The sequence below is a fragment of the Poromitra crassiceps genome (assembly GCF_964638095.1).
Source record: "Poromitra crassiceps genome assembly, chromosome: 2".
NCBI classification, from domain to species: Eukaryota; Metazoa; Chordata; class Actinopteri; order Beryciformes; family Melamphaidae; genus Poromitra; species Poromitra crassiceps.
This window is the reverse complement of record NC_139624.1, coordinates 112,316,456-112,338,592: the sequence shown is the minus strand read 5'-3', so window position 1 is coordinate 112,338,592 and position 22,137 is coordinate 112,316,456. Positions and strand designations below refer to the sequence as shown.

At 43.6% G+C, this 22,137-nt stretch overlaps 1 pseudogene across 1 annotated transcript; it reads right to left on the bottom strand.

Moving 5' to 3' along the window:
* Window positions 1-534: 534 nt before the first annotated feature.
* LOC310790076 (cofilin-2 pseudogene) lies at window positions 535-1,038 on the bottom strand (annotated as a pseudogene). The gene has a single exon. The product of its transcript is annotated as a cofilin-2 pseudogene (transcript).
* Between the last annotated feature and the right edge of the window lie 21,099 nt (window positions 1,039-22,137).

Below are 22,137 nucleotides of genomic sequence, written 5' to 3'. Positions count from 1 at the left end.
AGTGACTATTATTGGAGCCTTTCTGTTTGGAACCGGGAGACTGGATTCACAGTGACATTGCATTATTCCTGCCTGTTTGTTCCTGCGCTGTACTGTTTATCATTCTGAGTCAGAATGATAGTCAAAAGACTAAAACGTTTCCATTGTGTCTGTCTACTGCATTCTTGGTCCATCCAGCCTTTTGTACAGGCATTACATTGTGTTTTGTTCATATTCATCATGTGTGAACAGGAATGACGACGGTCTGCAGTTGTGAATTTTTCAGCTGCGACCAGCAGCTCTATAGCTGGTTGGTCGGTCGGTTGGTTGGTTGGTCGGTCCACAATTTCGGACATTCACATACTGTATCTGGTCGCAGCTATTGTGAATTCGCTTTTTTTTTTACTGTAACGGCCCACCCCCACCCACAATATCCTTCCCCAAGAGTCCTGTAAATGATCATTCTTCTACTTATGCCTCCTCTGCCAAACCATACAGGAATGAACAGCTAAACCTGTGACTGGATCCGGCCTTGATTGAAGCCTGGCGCAAAATTTATAGAGGACTTCCCTCAAGGGAGATTACAGATGTGCCGCCAAGCTTATCAGCAAGGGTGCGCCGATCTTGGATGTCCTCCAAACTGTTCACCTGCCACTCATGCTTGATACCTGTGAATTTCTTCTTGATAGCATCTTTTGAGCTGGCATAGATCATCTTACTCTTTGAGGGGGCAGAATCTGGGGCCCAGAAAATGAAGACCAGGTCCTCCTTCTTGGTTTCCCTTGTCTCATAGGTGGCGTCATAGAGGGCGTAGCGGCAGTCATCTGGGGGCAGCATTTTTACAAAATGCAGGTAGGGGTCCTTGACGGTGGTGCCCAAGTCTCCCAGGAGGATCTCCTTGCCATCCTCCAGAACGATGTTCTGGTTGTCCTTGCTCAGGCAGAACATAACAGCCTTCTTCCTCTTCTTCTTCTCGTCCTCATTTGCATGAGCCTTGCGAACCTTCATGGCATTGAAGACCTCAACCACTTCATCTGTCACTTTCACACCAGAGGCCATTGCTGTTGCTCTGAATTAGTCAGCTTGTGGGTAGAAATTGAATGACCCATTAAAAAACACACCAGTCATACTTATAGCCTCTGCAGGAAAGGATTGATGACATCACTGATGATGTCACAATGTCTATGACATCATCAGTGTCATAAATCAGTGATAAAAGGCCACCAGTGATGTCACTCGAGCACTCGATGTCATCAATAATGCCACTCGAACAATTGTGATGTCATCAGTGATGGATGTCATCAGTGATGTCACTCGAGCAGTTACAATCTTTACTACTGTAATCTAGGCCGGCGTTCTGAGCATGCTCAGTTGCTCACGTGCATGGCCAGACCCAATGTCATCACTTCCAACGACGGCGGGTCTGAATCACAAGTCAGCATTCCCAGGTTGCTGCAAGAAATGTTGTGGTAACAAATGGTATCATGGTGGAAGTCCGGCTGTCTGCGTGCATTGGTGCATCATTCAAAATGTACCGCCCCACGAGTTGCGTCACGCAAAATGAAGACGTTTTAGGGTCATTAAATACGTTAATCTTGTTAAATAAAACTCGAGTTGTTTTAGTACCTGGAAACTAGTGGCGAACAAAGGGTCACTCTTGTATTTGCATACAGAGTTTCGATTGGCTATGCGGCTTTTGTTTACATCGGAGTAGCAACGAGTTTCCCCCTCCCACTGCCAGGGACTGTCGTCTCTCTGGCATGGTCTGAGTGCTTTAGTTAATGCAACTAGCTCCCTGATTTACCCAGGACAACACGAATGCTGAAAGGCGTCTGTGCGGATTAACTTTTTTAAACTTTATTTGCGAGTACTGCCGGGCCACTTTCCTGACACAACGTGGAGGACGCGCAGAATTCACAAGGAATGCCAACTGTAACTTTAGTGTTTCCCCGTGAGATGATCTTGTTGGAGTGAGTTTCATATCTAACAACATGTCTGTGCGTGTGTGTGTGTGTGTGGGTCCGTCCGTCCGTCCGTCCATCTGTCTGTTTGTCTGTCTGTGTTGTGTGTTTATCGCCAAACAAAGTTTGTGGATGGCTCTCTGGCTAACGTTAGCGAATGACTTAAAATAAGAAGTGAAATTGTTTAAATTGTTGTCATTGTTGTGGCTCTCATTGGCCAGGAGACGTTTTCGCGCCAAATGGTGGTAGCGCTATTGTCTAAAGCATATACAGTTGTCGAATCTTGTCTTCAATACTCTGATAGCTAGCTTGAGCTAGCCTGCTGCGCATTGTAGTCAGGAGGACATAAGAACATGGCAGTAAAGAATTGCATCAATTTAACCAGTACGCCTGGAATCTGCTTACCTACAACTCAAATCAAGGACCCCTAAACTGACAAAAATTAGACTATAGACTATAAGATATTTTAGATGTTTTATTACAGAAATGCATGAAACCCATGACCATCTATCGTTTTGTTAATTATGGATGGAATTATATATATATATATATATATATATATATATATATATATATATATAAAACACTTCTCTTAAGTTAGGGGTTCTCAAACTTTGAGAACCCCTAACTTAAGAGAAGTGTTTTTATGCCTCCGCCGGCGATAGCCAGGCCGGAGGCATTATGGATCCCAGTTGTCCGTTCGTACGTACGTCCGTCTGTCCGATGTTCGTTAACGCGATATCTGAGGAATGCCTTGATGGGATTTCATCAAATTTGCCTCAAACATCAACTTCGACTCAAGGATGAACTGATTAGATTTTGGTGGACAAAGGTCAAAGGCCAACGTCACTGTGACCTCTCGAACGCCATTTTCAAGCTTGTTAACGCAATATCTCAGGAATGCCTTGACGGAATTTCATCAAATTTGCCTCAAACATCGCCTTGGACTCAAGTATGAACTGATTAGATTTTGGTGGTCAAAGGTCAAAGGCCAAGGTCACTGTGACCTCTCGAATGCCATTTTCAAGCCTGTTAACGCGATATCTCAGGAATGCCGTGATGGAATTTCATCAAATTTGCCTCAAACATCGACTTGGACTCAAGCATGAACTGATTAGATTTTGGTGGTCAAAGGTCAAGGTCACTGTGACCTCTCGAATGCCATTTTCAAGCTTGTTAACGCGATATCTCAGGAATGCCTTGACAGAGTTTCATCAAATTTGCCTCAAACATCGACTTGGACTCAAGGATGAACTGATTAGATTTTCGTGGTCAAAGGTCAAGGTCACTGTGACCTCACGAATGCCATTCCAAAGTTCGTTAAAGTGATATCTCAAGAACGGCTTGATGGAATTTCTTCCAATTTGCCTCAAACATTAACTTGGCCTCAAGAATGAACTGATTACATTTTGGTGGTCAAAGTTCAAGGTCACTGTGACCTTTTGAATGCCATTTTCAAGCTTGTTAACGCGATATCTCAGTTCAAAATACATACATCGGCATGCGCTGGGACGCGTCATCAGTGATGTTAGCTGGGGTCGTAAGGTGTTTCGGGTCTCTCAACATCATACACCCTCGCCCAGTAGACCCAGCCGAGGCTGATTAAGACCCCGACCCACGTCCCGGAAGCAGCCGCTACGGATCAGTCTTCCTACTCTGTCTGCAACGTTGCCCGCGGAAGGGCTGATCACACCCAATCCGCTGCAATAGAGCTAGTGCTACACCGCAGTATTGAAAGACCCTTCGGTGCATGGAGGCTCAGGCCCTGTGGTTTTCCCGGCCGCGCTCCTCCTTTGTCTCACCAGACCCTGGTAAAGAAGGCAATCCTACCATGCCGTATCATCATGGCGTACCATGGGCAGAGAGGATGCCTCAAGAAGGCCTGTGCGCTGCACGTCATTCGCCTGCGACGAGCACCTCGCTCTAGCCTGAAGGACCCCAGGCCGCGCCGATGTTTACACAGATTTTCGGGAGGCTAATCCGTAGCGTTTGTGGATTTCTCCCTCACGAGAGAGCCAGGCTGGGGTGCTAAACCCATCCCGTACTGGGTGCCGTCTCTCCGACCGTCAACTGTCTCTCCAGCTCGTCACCAAACTATACTTGGTTGTCACCTAGTCTATTCCTAAGTGTCACTGGCCAGGGGAGCCAGAATAATACAATTCAAAATACATACTTCGGCATGCGCTGGGACGCGTCATCAGTGATGTTAGCTGGGGTCGTAAGGTGTTTCGGGTCTCAGGAATGTCTTGATGGAATTTCTTCAAATTTGCCTCAAAAGTCCACTTGGACTCAAGGATGAACTGATTACATTTTGGTGGTCAAAGTTCAAGGTCAAATTGGGTGTCTGACCTCACACACCCAATTTCCAAGCTCTGTAATGCAACATCTCTGGAGCGCCTTGACCGAATTTCTTCCAATTTGCCTCAAATGGCAATTTCGACTTAAAGGAGAATTTCGTTTTTTTTTAACCTGGACCCATCTCCTGGCAATAATTATGATTTGGCCACTCACCCAGCGATATCCGCGGCGTTTCTGGCCATCCTAGCGTTGTTTTGAGATCAATAGCGTCCAAGTCAGTTGTAAAATGGAGCTGATTTGGGGCCAAGTGTGAGCCTGTCTTTCCTGCATCTAAATAGCTATTTTTATTCCCGTTTTCCCCAAATATCGTCATAATGTGATCCCTCAACATCCACCAGAGTGATATTTCGCCCAGGCCATTTCCTGGAGTCACACAGGGATCAAATTACTTCAAACGTGATCTCGGTCACCAAGTCTCGTGAAGTCCCGCGATACTTTCCTGCCGACTGGACAACTACAGGTAGGACGCTTTGCGGTCGTGGTTTTAGCGTAACCTATGTGGGGTTTGGCGTAACCTATGTGGGATTCGAAATAACGAAGGTTATGCCAAACCCCACATAGGTTACGCTAAAACCACCACCGCAAAGCGTCCTACCTGTAGTTGTCCAGTCGGCAGGAAAGTATCGCGGGACTTAACGAGACTTGGTGACCGAGATCACGTTTGAGGTAATTTGATCCCTGTGCGACTCCAGGAAATGGCCTGGGGCGAAATATCACTCTGGTGGATGTTGAGGGATCACATTATGACGATATTTGGGGAAAACGGGAATAGAAATAGCTATTTAGATGCACGAAAGACAGGCTCACACTTGGCCCCAAATCAGCTCCATTTTACAACTGACTTGGACGCTATTGATCTCAAAACACCGCTAGGACGGCCAGAAACGCCGCGGATATCGCTGGGTGAGTGGCCAAATCATAATTATTGCCAGGAGATGGGTCCAGGTTAAAAAAAAACGAAATTCTCCTTTAAGAATGAACTAATGGCGGAGGCATAAGTCCGCGTTGCGGTCGTTCTAGTTTTGTTTTGTTTTTGTCACTGGATTGTGGAGTGCACACAACCCATCTGACAGAGACTGACAGCTGAAATGGTTTGGGAGTGGTTAATGTAAATGAGCAACTATTGTCCACTCCCCCCTTACCTGGCTGCCTCAGGTGTGAAAAACTTCTCCAACTTTGAGGGCCGATTTGTCAGCTTCTTGCTTTTCAGAGTGTGAACAATCAAATAAGCATATCTCCTTCAAATCTTTTCAGATTACAATGTGTGACACATCATTTGAAATCTTAGAGTCTGCAGTTTCAGAATCTGTAAAAAGCTGAAAAATTACCTCGGCCTACTTGTGGGTCGAAACGCCAGGAGCTGTCACATTTTGTTTTGTTCTTAGACGTTTCAGAGTCTGAAAACAAATCTTGTCTGAGATGACAGGGTTGTGAGGCGGGCCATGATAGTGTGTCGATGATTTGATTTGACAATTCTGGGGACTGGATTTCTCATTGGCCAATTCTGGCGTGTTCCACCCCCAAATCGAGTGGGATTCAGCGTGTTGTGGTGCTACGCGAGTGGGTTCCGCAGAGTACCAGGCAGCCAGCTGCTTCTGTGTGGAGCGGAGCGGATAATCCGATGCATGAGTGCTGCCTGCCCGCCTGGAATCTCTGAGGGGAGACCCCTTATGTTACCGTCGTTATCCTGGAATGCTAGTTTAACGAGCCAGTTACATGTCTTTATGGGCAAGAAATTCTGCCAGATTACAGACACTAGGCGCCATTTTCTCCTTCATTTGGAGGAGAAATTTCTGAAATGAAGATTGATTGACAGCTGCCATGTCGTGATATGATTGGTTGAAATGGGGTAGACATTTGATAGTGCAATGTGACGTCAGCAAACTGTAGATTACTGTTATGAATGAAATCTTGAAAAATGAACTTTTGATGTGAAAAAGTGAAAAACTAAATAAATTAGATTTTCGTGATTTTTTTGGCATACATTATCAAATAGGTAGGTAAGGTAGGTAGGTAGGCCTAAATAATTTATTTCGGTCCATTTGTCAGTTTCACATAAATGCATTACAGTAATAATGTGCGTTTATGCATGCTGGGAGATTTCACATGTCTGTCTGTGTGTGGCTTTGGTAGGGGAGTCGGCGCACTGAATACGGCCTGGTTTTGAAAAGCGCTAAATTAACGCCAGTGGGGAAGATAGCGTTTAAGGCCGAAATGCCCATGATGCTATCTTCCCGAGTCAGGCACAAAGCATGTTTTTTGCGTTTAACGCCAGTTTAGCTCCTAATGCCAGGGGGAAGATAGGGCCCGGTAGTCCGTTTGTCTGTCCGTCCCCACGAAAGAAAGTGGCCAGGTCGCGAATCCTTCCATTACCCTGTTCACTGTCACCACAAATGCCCGTCACACGCTCCTGTCCTGTCCCGCTGTGGACACCTCCTCCTCCGCTGTGCTACTGAGATCTCCTCAGCTGCAAAAGGCTTCCACCGAACAGCTGATTCATCTCATCCCTGCTGTCCTGTCCCGACGCTGTGGCTCCGGCCGGGCTGTTACCGCTATCGTCAACGTTACATCCACTGTTGTGGTATTGTAATCTGCTGTCCGTCAACTTTGTGAATCACTGTGGCAGCTATCACTTTTTTGCTAACTTGGCTGCTAGTCGGCGGTCTAGCTAACGTTAGTGATTCACCTCTCTGCTTGCTTTCTCGTCGGAGCTGCTACTGGAACTTTATTACTTTGCCTCGTCGATGACAGGCTATCACCTGGATTGCTAGCCAGCTAGCCGGCTAGCTTGCCAACGTAAGCGGCAAATCGCTTCTACTAACCCTAACCCTAACCCTTTTTTCAGACCTGCTCGCTGCTGTTGTGATCCCCACTGTGGCTTTGTTTCTCCGCCCTAGGATCGTTGTGTCAACAAAGGACTAACGGTACTGTACTTTGATCATTTTCCCTCCCAGCATCTGTTTTGCCTAGACTTTAATCATGTTGTGTAAAGCCACTTTTCTATTTGTCCTTTTTATGGGCTTTTTGATTAGGCTAAATTCTGACACTGCTGCCTTTGCCTTCCCTCGGGACAATTTTGGACACTTTGGCCATTCGGACAGTGTTACATCCTGCTCTAACCTACTTCCACATGGCTGTCTCCACAACATGCTGGCACTCGGTGTCTCAAAATGTTCATTCCCGTTTGCTCTTTTAGTTCTTGACTCTCTCATCACTAAAGATTGGTGTCGTCCTGTTCACAAAGATGTTGCTGCAAGTGATGATAAGAAATCTCTCTCACGATTATTGATTCTCCTACTGCTTCTTGTCTCTGGCAATGTTAATACTAACCCTGGGCCTGGCCCTGAGGTAGTTTTTGACAATCTGCTTCATTTATCTACTCCCAATGAATTTAGCTCTAGGCAAGGATTTGGGTTCCTTCATTTAAGCGCCAGGAGTCTTGTCCAAAAGCTAGACATTTTTAAAACATGGTTTCTAACTTGTAATCCTGATGTAGTCTTGGTTTCTGAGACATGGCTAAAACCCTCCGTCTCTGATCAAGTCATTCACATTGCTGGTTTTAATGTATTTCGAACCGATCGTAAAGGCCGTGCAGGCAGTGTTGCGATTTATATGTCTGATAAACTTCATGCATCTGTTCTTTGCTCTGTTTCCATCCCAAGACAATTCGAGTTCCTGGCAGTCCAGAATATGTGGCAAATTCTCCTGTCACTGTTATCGGCTGCTACAGGCCACCATCAGCCTTAATTGATTGTGTCTCTAGCTTAACTGACCTTCTGGCCAACTTTATTTCAACTGAAATCATTTTAATCAGTGACCTGAACTGGGATTGTCTGAGCGACAAATCCGATGGTTTCAAACGGGTTTGCGACTCTATGAACCTTATCTAGCTCATTGATAGCCCCACTTGAATGAACTCTGCTAAACCTGGCAACGATACTCTTATTGATCTGATTCTAACTAATGCGCCTCATAAGTATGTTGCAATCGGTGTTTTTGCAAATGACATTAGTGATCACTGTTCTGTTGTCTGTATTAGAAGCACCAAGCTGCCCAAGTCCAAGGGACAGACTGTTATCAGACGGTGCTTCAAACACTTTTGTGAGCAGGCTTTCCTGCATGACCTGGCGGAGGTTAAATGGCATTTTGTTTCTTTAATTCCCACTGTTGACGAGGCTGTTCTTTTCTTTCAACACCACTTTCTAAAGATCGTCAACAAGCATGCCCCTCTTAAAAAAGTCAGGATAAAGGACAGGTCTAACCCTTGGTTCTCCAGGGACGTGGCCGATCTGATTCATGCACGCAACAAACGTCAAATGTTGCAAACGATTGGCTCCTGTTTCGCTCCCTTAGAAATAGATGCCTATCTTTAATAAGAAAAGCCATAGCTGATTATTATCCGTCTCTCACAACTAATGTTTTAAATGATCATTCCAAGTTTTGGAAAACTGTTAAAACCCTGCAGAATAAGAAAATTGCTGGTCACCCTCAGAACTTAAGGATCAATGACTGCGTAGTCTCTGATAAGAAGGAGATGTCTAATGCCTTCAATCGTCACTTTAAAAGAGCTGGACATAGCTTTGAGGAATCTGGCCTCAGCCATGATTCCACGGCCAGTGCTAATGCACCTGAGCCAACTAGCATCCTTTCTGGCTTTTAATTCTCTCCTCTTCTGGTCTCTGACGTCCTAGGCCCTGTCCACTTTAGATCATAAAAAGGCAGCCGGCCCTGATGGCATCGACCCTTTTTTTCTAAAAGTTGCAGCGCCGATTGTGGCTCATGAAGTCACGGCGATCTTTAATCTTTCCCTTTCCTCTCAAACTGTCCCTTTTGTTTCGAAACAAGCTTTTGTTTCTCCAATATTGAAAGCTGGTGACCCGTCTGAATTAAATAATTACAGGCCGATCTCAAATCTTTCCTCCTTGTCAAAGATCTTCGAGGCTTTAGTTTCAGACCAGCTGAAACTTCTACTCGAATCGCGTAACTTTTTAAACCCCATGCAATCTGGTTTTCGTGCTAAGCATAGTACAGTTTCAGCTAGCCTGAAAGTCTTAGATTACATCAAAAAGGCCACTGACAACAAATTATTTTGTGTTGCTCTTTTTATTGACCTAACCAAGGCATTCGATACAGTGGATCACTACATCTTAATTAATATTCTGATTAACGCTGGTCTCTGCCACAATGTTGTCGCCTGGTTTTGGAGGTACCTCTCTGAACGTACGCAATGTGTCAGGTTTGGCAATATTGTTTCTGACCCCATTACTTTAGACAAGGGAGTCCCGCAGGGTTCCATTTTGGGGCCTTTGCTCTTCTTAATTTATGTAAATAATCTTTGTGATCTGTCAAAACACTCTTTGTTTCACATGTACGCGGATGATACTTGTATTCCAGTGCACCTACTGTTGAGGCTGCAGTTTCTCAATTGCAGCCTGACTTTATTTCTTTGCAGCATGTACTTATAGATTCTAAATGGCTACTTAATGCTAAAAAGACTCAAGTTATGCTGTTTTCCCCTAACAAGCCAAGACAGACGGACACATAAAGTCAGTTATAGAAGCGGCTGCACTGCTTAAAAATATAAAATACACAACAAAATATTTCTTCAGACTCGAAGTAACACAACTTTCACATAAAGGAACCAATATGGCTGTTTTCATCTATAATAATGACCCTAATGATGATAATTTGATTCCCCCCCATCATTTTCTTGGAAACCGATCTGATATATTTTGCTCTGATCGTTGCCGATTAAATTTTCTCTTTGACAGCTTTGGCCCTTGCCTCCTCTGCCAGACTGTTCAAAAACACTGCGGTAGAGAACTCAATATGTTTTAGTTTGACAGCAGGGTTTAATAGTCACAATCATTTCTTGACTGGAAGATGAGTGTCAAGTACAAGAACCCGTGTGTGATGAACTCCCACATCCCACGGAGATGATTACCATTTCATTTGCCGATGCCAAGGGCAAAAAATCAACACTGTGCCTGTGTCTTTGTGCTAGCAACTCGGTGAAAAAACCATGGTGAGATTTGCGCTGTGTGGACATTTTTTTTCTGTCATGGCTGGGGACATCAGTGTTGAATCAAACGGCCACCTGCCTCAGGGCAGGCTATATGGGGAACTCTTACTGTTAAACCCAATGAGTGACATTGCTGACCGCTGGCTAACTTCAGCTGAAATGTACACTGGTGAGTGCTAACAAATGCTAATCAGTGCCATATGAGAGCATCAGATTTTTAAAGAAACATTTGTTGGCATTCTCATAGCTCAGCAGAGCCGAAGCAACTGCCGTCGGTTAGCACCCCCAGGCATTTTGTGTGTCTCAGCTGTGCAGTACAGTGAAGTGCAATGGATTCTCCAAAGAAATAATAGTTTGGCTTTTTGGGGAATGCGTGATGAAATTCGGAGCAATCACAGACAGAAAGAGATGACGCAATATTTTTTTCCACTTCCAGTGACTGAGCCTCCCCTGAAATTGCTTGGAGCCCCTCGGGAGGCCTGCCTCCCACTTTGAGAACCTCTGCCATAGACTACAGGCAGAGCAGGATGAGGTCTGTGCTCTGAGGCTGTCTGAGGCAGGTCCTGCATGAGATGCATTGCCCCCTGGCTACTGCTACTCTATAAGAGAATAAGGTTGCTTTCTCACTGCGAACGATTTATTTCGTTCCGTTCCACACCCGGGAATGGTTGCCCCCCCTCCCCTCTTCCCCACTGGTCAGCTTTCACATTTAACATTTCTTTCCGCACTCAGAAACGGAACAGAGTGCATTTGCGTCATCAACTATTCCTGGAGTTTATCGTCGCCCGTTTGTTGTCTATGAGGTTCGGAACGGTTGGCTGTCACACTCGCAAGTGTTCCGGGCCCGGGCACGCCGAAGCGCTCCCCAGACCACCTTTTCAAGTGGATCCTGTCACGGTTCCCTGTTGCGCGCCCGGGCGCGGAACGGAACGGAACGCAACGTTCACACTCGTCAAATGTTCCGAAACTGGGGTCAATTTGGGGACAGGTGTGCTTGGGAACGGTACCGGGGCGCCAGTGAGAAAGCACCCTAATACTGCATGTATATAGCATGTACTTATAATTTTATTTTAATTTATTTGTTTATTTATTTTATTATTTTAAAGCGGTGCAGCCGGTTCTATAAGTGACTATGTGTGTCCATCCTTCCGTCCGTTATGGCATGGATCGTCTGTATTTAATTTAATTCCAAAACAAAAAAGAAAGGCATAATATGGACTATTTTCCAGTTGTAGGGAAATTATTTTCTTAATAGTAGACTGTTAATAGTGCTATTGTTAACTTATGCTTATCCACTGAAGCTTCATGCAAGTTACCCCATTTAGCATCAGCATTTTAGAAAGTAGAACTTTGCACTAACTAACTCAGTAAGTACAGTTCTATGTCCCATCATCACTTTTCACAATGCCATCGGAAAGCAAAACTGCTGCTAGTCATGTTACTCACTCAAGTCATTGAAAAGGGGCAATTATTTTAACAAGAACTAGAACGACCGCAACGCGGACTTATGCCTCCGCCATTAGTTCATTCTGGAGTCCAAATCGCCATTTGAGGCAAATTGGAAGAGATTCCGTCAAGGCGCTCCTGTGATGTTGCGTTACAGAGCTTGGAAATTGGGTGTGTGAGAGGTCACAGTGACCTTGAACTTTGACCACCAAAATGTAATCAGTTCATCCTTGAGTCCAAGTCGATGTTTGAGACAAGTTTGATTAAATTCCGTCAAGGCATTCCTGAGATATCGCGTTAACAAGCTTGAAAATGGCGTTGGAGAGCTCACCTTGACCTTTGACCTTTGACCACCAAAATCTAATCAGTTCATCCTTGACTCCAAGTCGATGTTTGAGACAAGTTTGATTAAATTCCGTCAAGGCATTCCTGAGATATCGCGTTAACAAGCTTGAAAATGGCGTTCGAGAGGTCACAGTGACCTTGACCTTTGACCACCAAAATCTAATCAGATCATCCTTGAGTCTAAGTCGATGTTTGAGGCAAATTTGATGAAATTCCGTCCAGGCGTTCCTAAGATATCGCGTTAACAAGCTTGAAAATGGCGTTCGAGAGGTCACAGTGACCTTGACCTTTGATCTTTGACCACCAAAATCTAATCAGATCATCCTTGAGCAGGGGTGGGCAATTATTTTTCATGGGGGGCCACATGAGAAACCCAGATTGTTGCTGGGGGCCGAACAAATATTGTCATGCCGTAACCCAGGAACTTTGATGATAGAGAGGACCACAAAAAAATGTCCTCGCTACCAAAGCGCCAGATTTTGCTGAGCGTTGGGGGCCGAACGGCGCCAGCGCAAATTTTTGGGGGGCATTTGAAGTCAGGTTTAGAGGAATACCTCATTTTAAATTAACAGTTGTGATGTCATTATTCAGTCTTAAACACCAATATTTGATCCTTTTCTCACTCACTCCTATGTCATTAACTTTTTTGACCACCTGCCAATATGGCTGCTATATTTTAAAGTTACCAGCCAATTAGAATTTCCACTAGCCAAAATGTTTTTCTTTAAATAAACCAGAATATGAGTGTGTTAATTTAAGCATAAGTATCAGTAAGTGGCCCGGGATTCTCAAAGCCTGTGTTGAGGGTCACACGAACAAAAATGCACTCTTGAAGCTAAATAAATCCAAAACCAACAAGTTAATTATTTCCATTTTTACTTCAATGTAGAACAGTCATTTCTTACACATGAGATTACTTTTAGCCTTTTAGTCATAAAGATTATTGAAAGATATTCCATACCAGACTGAAATGTTATAACAGAAGTGGAGTAGGCTATTGGCCAGAATGACATGAACATTTGGACACTTATTCAGCGGGTACCTTGCATGTTGCATTCAGGTGCACTGTAAAAAAAAAAAAAAAAAAAAAAAAAAAAAACTTTTTTTTTTTTTTTTTTTTTTCAATTCCAGCGCGGGCCACACAGGGGGCGCTCGCGGGCCGCATGTGGCCCGCGGGCCGCCTTTTGCCCAGGTCTGTCCTTGAGTCTAAGTTGATGTTTGAGGCAAATTTGATGAAATTCCGTCCAGGCGTTCCTCAGATATCGCGTTAACAAGCTTGAAAATGGCGTTCGAGAGGTCAAAGTGACCTTGACCTTTGACCACCAAAATCTAATCAGATCATCCTTGAGTCTAAGTCGATGTTTGAGGCAAATTTGATGAAATTCCGTCCAGGCGTTCCTCAGATATCGCGTTAACAAGCTTGAAAATGGCGTTCGAGAGGTCACAGTGACCTTGACCTTTGACCTTTGACCACCAAAATCTAATCAGATCATCCTTGAGTCTAAGTCGATGTTTGAGGCAAATTTGATGAAATTCCGTCCAGGCGTTCCTCAGATATCGCGTTACAAACATCGGACGGACGGACGGACAGCCGTACGGACGGACGTACGTACGGACAGACAACCCGGATCCATAATGCCTCCGGCCTGGCTATCGCCGGCGGAGGCATAAAAATCTGCAAACACACTTCTCTGCTCTGTTTATCCCAGGGGATACTACGTCATCACACATGACAGGCAGCCGGGCTACCAGGCACAGACATTAGTAGGGTCATCTGTGGCACTTCCGTGACCGTGGAGAGCGAAGGTCCGTTTCTCAATGGATTTGTCATCTAGGAGGGTTAATAAACAAATTTAGCCGGGGTGTATTTTTAAAAAAGGCGGGGAAAATATTTGAGAGACCAAAATCCAAAATGTCTGCCGTGGAAATGAACTTTTTAATGCTTTGACCTACAATGATGCACAATACATGGTTTCAGAGCTTATTCTGGTCAAGGAATACATATTTGGTGTTTATATAATGATTTGACCTATTTTTGACCTTCAAATCCAAGATGGCTGCCAATTTTGAGGCAGTGTTTTCAAAATCGTCATATAGCCTTCATATTAGGCTTGAATGACAGGTCTTCTCATGATGAGTTGAATAATATACAGTATAAGTACACAGAAGTAATCTCGGAGGTCAATAAAGTCAATGTTTGTGTGTAAACAACAGTTGCGGATTTGCGGTTTCCCATTAAAAAGGGTAGGCTACTGAGAATATGGTGTCCAGTTCATCCCATCACATTTTCATAATGAACCAAAAACAATTTTGCACTATAGCCTAACATAAAATAGTATTCTGTATGCAAAGCTAGCAAGGTTAGTTGCTTGAGCTGAATTTAAAGGTCAACTCAAAACAAACAATGAAATTAACTTTGAAATTAAAACTGAATCCTAGGCTACTAAATTTCATCAGCACACAGTAAAGGAAACTTGTCTTTGAACTCAGCTGACTGTCTAGTCCTAATCCCTGTTGTGCAATGTCCCTTTTCAGTGAAGTTTTTGTTTTTGTTAAGAGTATGGACTTTTAATCTTGACCTTGTTGGTAGGCAACGGCCCTTTTCCAGTCAAGCATTTTCAGATTAGCTCAGTCAGTCTGTGAAGCAGTCAGTGTCAGCACTTGCGTGAGCTCGCTTTTTCTCTAACTAATGTTAACATTACACACTTTAAGACACTTTGTTTGAGGATATCAACGTTATTCACTAGTCTAAAGATAGTTCTACCATCAAGAACATATAAAACAAATGCAAAAACAATTTTTATTTGCAGAAGTCATCATTGATATTTGGTGTTAGCTAACGTTAGGTAACGTTATTATTTTTAGCTAAAGTTAATGTTATCTGTCTCCACACTTCTGTCAACTGACATATGCATTTGCTTTTGAAAATAAACAGCCTGGCTTGCTTAAGCATAACTGAAGATTAAATAGAATTATAAAACGGCTCTCTCAAATCAAGCAATCTGATTGGTTCACAGCCATTGTATAAATCAAATAACCCACTCCAATAACCCATGGCCATGGGTTATTGGTTGCCATGGCAACTCTCTTACTAAAAGCCTTTGGTTACCTCAAAAAAAACAAATGGAGACAGCTGTCAGATCCTTGTGAATCGATCTTCGCTTATAACTTTACTAATACTTCGCAGAAAATTATGTTTTGTACAAGAATAAATGCGGGCTAATGTCTTCTTTGCAAAAAAAAGGCTGTTAACCCCGCATTTAACCCCGTAACGTTAGTTGGTGTCGGGCTTTGCAGAAAGCACTCAGCTTCTCAGCAAGCGCTGAGAATGCAGCGCTGCGCTCGAGCTGCCTGTCGGCTTTCCAGAAAGCTCTCAGCTTCTCAGCAAGCGCCAGGATTGGCCAATGTCAACTTCAGTCTCCAGAACGATCCAATCAAATCACCCGCACGTTCTTGCGGTCCCGCCTTACAGTAGTGTTTCAACTGACTCTATCAGAATACCATGCCAGTCGGACTTATAGTATTATTATTATTATATTATTATACTTGGAAACCGTTTTATAAAAGCAATATAGCACTCGAGCTGCGTGGTGTTGTGGCATATATCCCGCTGATAAGCTGTTATCCCACGAGGCCGCAGGCGTGCCCGAGACATGCGGACGGGCACGCATTCCTTCAGCGTTCACATCGTCCCAGGTGGGAATCGAACCCACGACCTTCGAGCTGTGAGGCGATAGTGCTTACCACTTCACCACCGTACCTCCTTTTATATCCTCAAACAAAGTGTCTTAAAGTGTGTAATGTTAACATTAGTTAGAGAAAAAGCGAGCTCGCGCAAGTGCTGACACTGACTGCTTCACAGACTGACTGAGCTAAACTGAAAATGCTTGACTGAAAAAGGGCCGTTGCCTACCAACAAGGTCAAGATTAAAAGTCCATACTCTTAACAAAAACTAAAACTTCACTGAAAAGGGACATTGCACAACAGGGATTAGGACTAGACAGTCAGCTGAGTTCAAAGACAAGTTTCCTTTACTGTGTGCTGATGAAATTTAGTAGCCTAGGATTCAGTTTTAATTTCAAAGTTAATTTCATTGTTTGTTTTGAGTTGACCTTTAAATTCAGCTCAAGCAACTAACCTTGCTAGCTTTGCATACAGAAAACTATTTTATGTTAGGCTATAGTGCAAAATTGTTTTTGGTTCATTATGAAAATGTGATGGGATGAACTGGACACCATATTCTCAGTAGCCTACCCTATTTAATGGGAAACCGCAAATCAGCAACTGTTGTTTACACACAAACATTGACTTTATTGACCTCAGAGATTACTTATGTGTACTTATACTGTATATTATTCAACTCATCATGAGAAGACCTGTCATTCAAGCCTAATATGAAGGCTCTATGACGATTTTGAAAAAACTGCCTTTTAGAGCTCAAAATTGGCAGCCATCTTGGATTTGAAGGTAAAAAATAAGTCAAATCATTATATAAACACCAAATATGTATTACTTGACCAGAATAAGCTCTGAAACCATGTATTGTGCATCATTGTAGGTCAAAGCATTAAAAAGTTCATTTCCACGGCAGACATTTTGGATTTTGGTCTCTCAAATATTTTCCCCGCCTTTTTTAAAAATACACCCCGGCTAAATTTGTTTATTAACCCTCCTAGATGACAAATCCATTGAGAAACGGACCTTCGCTCTCCACGGTCACGGAAGTGCCACAGATGACCCTACTACATGACACCCAATGTTACGTTACATCCACCAAACGTATACAAACCTTCCATTACTGACCAAAAATATACAAATTAATGTCGTAACACACGCAAAGAAAGCATACTGTATAAGCACAGGCAATAGCAGCTTAACAGGGAATATACAGCCTATACAGTCAATTAAAGGATGGCTTTACCAGTAATCAACGCACTTTGTATCATTAATAATCTCTGTATTATAAGCACATGTGCAGTGTTTACCTCTCTCTGTGTTTTCCTCACGGAGATCTCCCATTTCCTCCTCTGCCAAAGCCTGCATTGTGACACGTAATGAAAGTTGTGCTGGAGAGGCAGAATCTGCTCCGAGGGCGGCTGTTGTTGTTTATTTTTATTTTTTAAGTATGCGCACATCCATGGAGAACAAGCCCTAATGACTTGCAGCTGGTGGGGGCGGAGTTTCTGCAGACAGGAGCATGGAGCAAATTCACCATGAGGTAAACAGAGAGAGAAGGCAAAACACTGGCCATGTGCTTTATTTTACCTAGATTATATGATACAAAGTGGGTTGGTTACCAGTAAAGCTTTCCTTTAATTCCCATTCCAACACTTGTGACATCACTCACTGATGACATCACAATTGCTCAACTGAGCATGCTCAGAATGCTGCCCTATTATAGTAGTACTAGAAATCTCGCACTCGATTTCTAGGGTGGAGAGCGAGTGACCATGACATCACACTTGAGCAATTGTGCACCATCGGCCCTTCAGAGCGGGGCGCAGTACAGAGGATGCTGTTGTCAGTGTGTCACACTTAATTAATAAGCACTTAGAAGACCCTAAGGCTTATGCACGTGTTTTGTTTGCTGATTTAGTTCTGCTTTTGATACACTCCGACCTCACCTGCTTGTCCAGAGTTAAATTATATGAAAGTAAATCCCTTCATCATTAAATGGTTCTACTCTCTTTTAACAAAAATACTGTAGGTCTCAGTAGATGGTGCTCTCTCCATGGTCAAATAAGTCAGCGAGCCTCCCCCGCTGTTTGATTTACGCTATGTGATACCCTCAGCAGAGGCATTTCTAAACGCTATATAGAAATCACCAGGGGCGGTTTTAGGATGACATCTTTGGGTGGGCTCAGCCCCCAAAGAATGTATATGGTGGACCGCAGACCCCCTATGGGGGTCCGGGGGCATGCCCCCCCCCCGGGAGAAGATTTTGTACATTTCAAAGTAAAAATTGATCAATCTGGTGCACTTTGAGATCAAAATGAAGAGACTAGATCTATGAAGAAAGCTTAATCAATTTATCAGATTCACTCTTCTTCTTCTTCTTCTTCTTCTTCTTCTTCTTCTTCTTCTTCTTCTTCTTCTTCTTCTTCTTCTTCTTCTTCTTCTTCTTCTGTGTGTGTGTACTTCTTAGCAGATACAGCTTCTTCTCACAGTTCCTCTGTTCTCCACCTCCACACAAAATCAATAAAACAATAATCTAAGAGTGACTTGAGGTTAATGAGGTACCAAAGAAGTTAAAGGGTTTCACTTTATAAACTGTATGGCAACCATGAATAAAGCTAAACTTCACACATAGCAAGCAACACTGCAACAGGCATATCAGTGGCTATTCTAAACATAGGCTACGATTGAACACATTACCAAAATGGCTGGCCACTTAGCATTATGCTAGTGTGCATTTGCATATCAACAGACTCATTAACACATTCACTGCCAACAACGTGTAAACACGTTTTCAGAATCCAGCTGTTGACTGCCAACAACGTGTAAACACGTCCTTGGCATCGATTTTTTTTTTTTAACGGGGGGTTGTGCATCTAACCCTTTTACATATCTTATATAAGTATTGGACGTGTACAACGTGTACAACCCATTCCACCGACCCACTAAGTGGCGACAAGGAAGTAGGAAGGCAAGCAAAAAGCAGTGTGATCCATTTCCATTCTCATGAAAATGGATTGGCGGAGGCGCTTTCGTTTTCGCGTTGATTGCTGGCGGTGCGGGATTGCAAACTTGCATCGTGGATTGCGGATGGAGCACACTTTGAGGCACGCAGCGTAAATATGACCAGAGTCGCAGGGGCTTCATCGGAGCTCTCGGCCAGGGCTCCGGGAGGCGGGCGAGTCCAGCCGGGCTTCCTCGGGGAGCGGCCACGCAGACAGGCACAGCCAGGCACAGCGGCAGCGGGGCAGTGAGGCTGGTGACAAGCAGCAGGCCATTTTGCCTTGCAAAATAGCACCAAATTGGAAACAGCCATAAAAGGCTTTTAGAATGGGATTTTCAACCCATTCTTTTTTGTTTCTTTTTCGCTCTAATTTAGAGTAATTTAATTTCTATTCAGAAATTTATTTGAGAGGTCGAGAGTATGAGAAAGTGAATTTGCACAGGTAGGAAAGTGCTTGTTACATGGCGCTGCAGCCAAGAAGAACGCCCACGGAGGGAGGAGTTGAAGCAACTCTCCCTCTCGCTCTCTCCCTCTCTCTCTCTCTCTCTCTCGCTCTCTCTCTCTCCCTCCCTCCCTCTCTCTCTCTCTCTCTCTCTCTCCCTCTCCCCCTCTCACTAGGATTAAACCTAGTGCGTCTCCCTCCCGAGAGGGAGGGAGAGAGAGAGAGAGGGAGGGAGAGCGAGAGGGAGGGAGAGAGAGAGAGAGAGAGAGAGAGAGAGAGAGGGAGGGAGAGCGAGAGGGAGGGAGAGAGAGAGAGAGAGCGAGAGGGGGAGGGAGAGAGAGAGAGAGAGAGCCAAAAATGAATGGTTAAAGTGACTGTTCTATCCAATTTCACAAAAAGCCGTTTATCTCTGAATATTTTTTCTGACGCTAAAACCATGCTGTATTCAACTGCTAATGCTTACATAACTACTAACTCTACAAACTAACTCTTTTAGACAGAGAAAGTACACATTCTATTAGTACTTTTGAGATATTGTATGTTCACAAAGTCCAAGCTGAAACGAATCCTCGGCTCTTGTAAAATGAGCCAGAATCCTCAAAAAACGGCTTGGCAGAAGCTACCTACAGCAAAAAAAAACGGCTGGCAGTCAATGTGTTAACAAACAGCTTAGCACTAGTAGCCTAGTTTACACCTCAGCTCAGTAGCCCCACAATGATGATCACAGGTACCCAATACATTAGATGCATGATGTTGCCCCCATTCACTTCATAGTAAACTTTGGTTGACTAATGAAGAAGTTCATTTACAAAATATAACTTAAAATAAAGACTTCGTTTTTCAACCAACTCAATGATCATGGTGTTTAACACCTTACTCACTATAGAAAAGAGACTTAATCTACATTGGCTTGCTGGTGGTCTCTGTTGTCAGTCTGAGGCTCTCAAGGAGAAATAGAACACTTCCTTATTTCCTGGGTGATCAATTTTCCAGGAGTGTAGATAAGTAACTTCCTCTAGACCTAACCATATTTTCAAAATAAATAATATTAGGTTGTATGTTGCATACACCAATACCATTATTATTATTATTATTGTTTGTATGGCTTTAAAGCATGAATGAGAGATGAATAGAGCAGGGCCAGCTATTCTTATTTTTGTAAAAAAATAAAAATAAAATAAATACCCTCTATCTTCCAGGGTGGGCTGAGACTATCTCAGGGTGGGTCTAAAACCGCCCCTGGTGGGTAATAAGCTGGAATATAGGGCTATATATTGAAAAGCTATAGCTTTTCAGTAATTGCAGGGTTTTTCCCAGAGCCGTGTAGATAGAAGTGTCCCGACATCTCCATTCACTCCAATGGACCGTTTTTTTTTCCAGGAAGTAAGGTCCTGGAACTCTTGAGTAAAAAAAGCAGCACTGTCGAGTTGCAGCAAAATAGACAGTTTGTGTTGTACTCTGAAAGGGTTTTTCATCCCTTAAGCGGTTTTCAGAGCAGAATTGTTTTTTTGGGGCGTTCCCGCCGTGTTCCGCTGGAACACTGCGCCGGATGACGTGGTGCTTTTGCCCCCAGACTAGTGGCAGGTGTCTTCATGGAAAACACTCTTTTCTAACAAGCTTTGCACTCTGTGGATTTCTGTCATTTGTAATTGCAAAATTACGCCAATGTGTTAACAATTTAATGTTAAATATTCTTTAATAAAGTTATTTGTTTAAAAAAAGCAACCTTCTGAGTACCTTTGCACAATCGACATAGAAAACATATATTTTCATTCCAACTAAAACATTTTTTATATCAGCTGCCTAACGGTAAGCGGTGAGTTTTCCCCCACTAAATCCATCTAAAAAAAATCCCATGGTTGGGCTCTAGTACCATCCTCACCTGAATTTGAGCCAGGAAAAACCCTGAATTGGTTCCAACCTTTAAATACAAGCCATTCATACAGCTCTCTTGTTTAGTTTCTTGGTGTAAAGTTGCACAGTTCTGTGATTATCATCACCATCATCATTTTCTGCAGTGATGTAGTGTTAACACTATCAAACTCATGTTGCCGTGTTCAAGGTGAGCTGCGCACACCCCACATTGGAGTCAGAATCACTTTTGTTTGCCAAGTGCAAAGGGCGCACAAGCAATTTAACTCAGTTAATCGCTGACACGTTAGAGGACAGTTAGGCAATATTGAAACTCCTGTGCTGTATGGAGGCAGACAAGTGACAAGGACCGGACACTGTCGTTGTGCAGTCACTGATATGCAAATACGGTTGATTGGTTGCACTGAATAGATTTTCTCCTCCATGTACAGATTAAAGGTGCATTTTACTGTTCCTCAGCACAACATTAACATCATATATCTGCCAGCGTTGATCAATAACAATTACTTGGCCACGTGCTGAGGTTTCTGGCTTTCAAAATTCCCTTCCTGGCTCGTAGCCTACTGGGTGTTTGAAAACGCAGGCATTTTCAGCTGCAGCGCTGCAACAGAGCGACTGGCCTTGCGACACATTTCGTGGTCAAGCCAAAAAGCTAAATGACAAAGCAGTATTTGGATGGTGATAAATGACCCATTCACTAGACATTTCTGTTCTGTTGTGGAAATGTGACTTTATTTTGGTCAATTACAGTACAGGCCACCAGAGAGCTGTCAATGTTGTTCAGTTCGTTGGTTGCCAATGGAAATCAATAAGAGAGAGAGAGAGAGAGAGAGAGTTCAGCCAGTCTGTCAGTGAGGGTGGTATGTGTGGAATGCTGAACTGTCCACCAAGGATCCTAGGATCCTAGCGTAGCAGCCAGAGGTATCTGCATCATCCACAGAGTCTGGTAGGAGGAAGGGCAAGGAGGTGTTGGGGTGCTTGGCATTCAAACCACATAGTGCAATCATACATCTGATAGATGTGCCTGGCAAA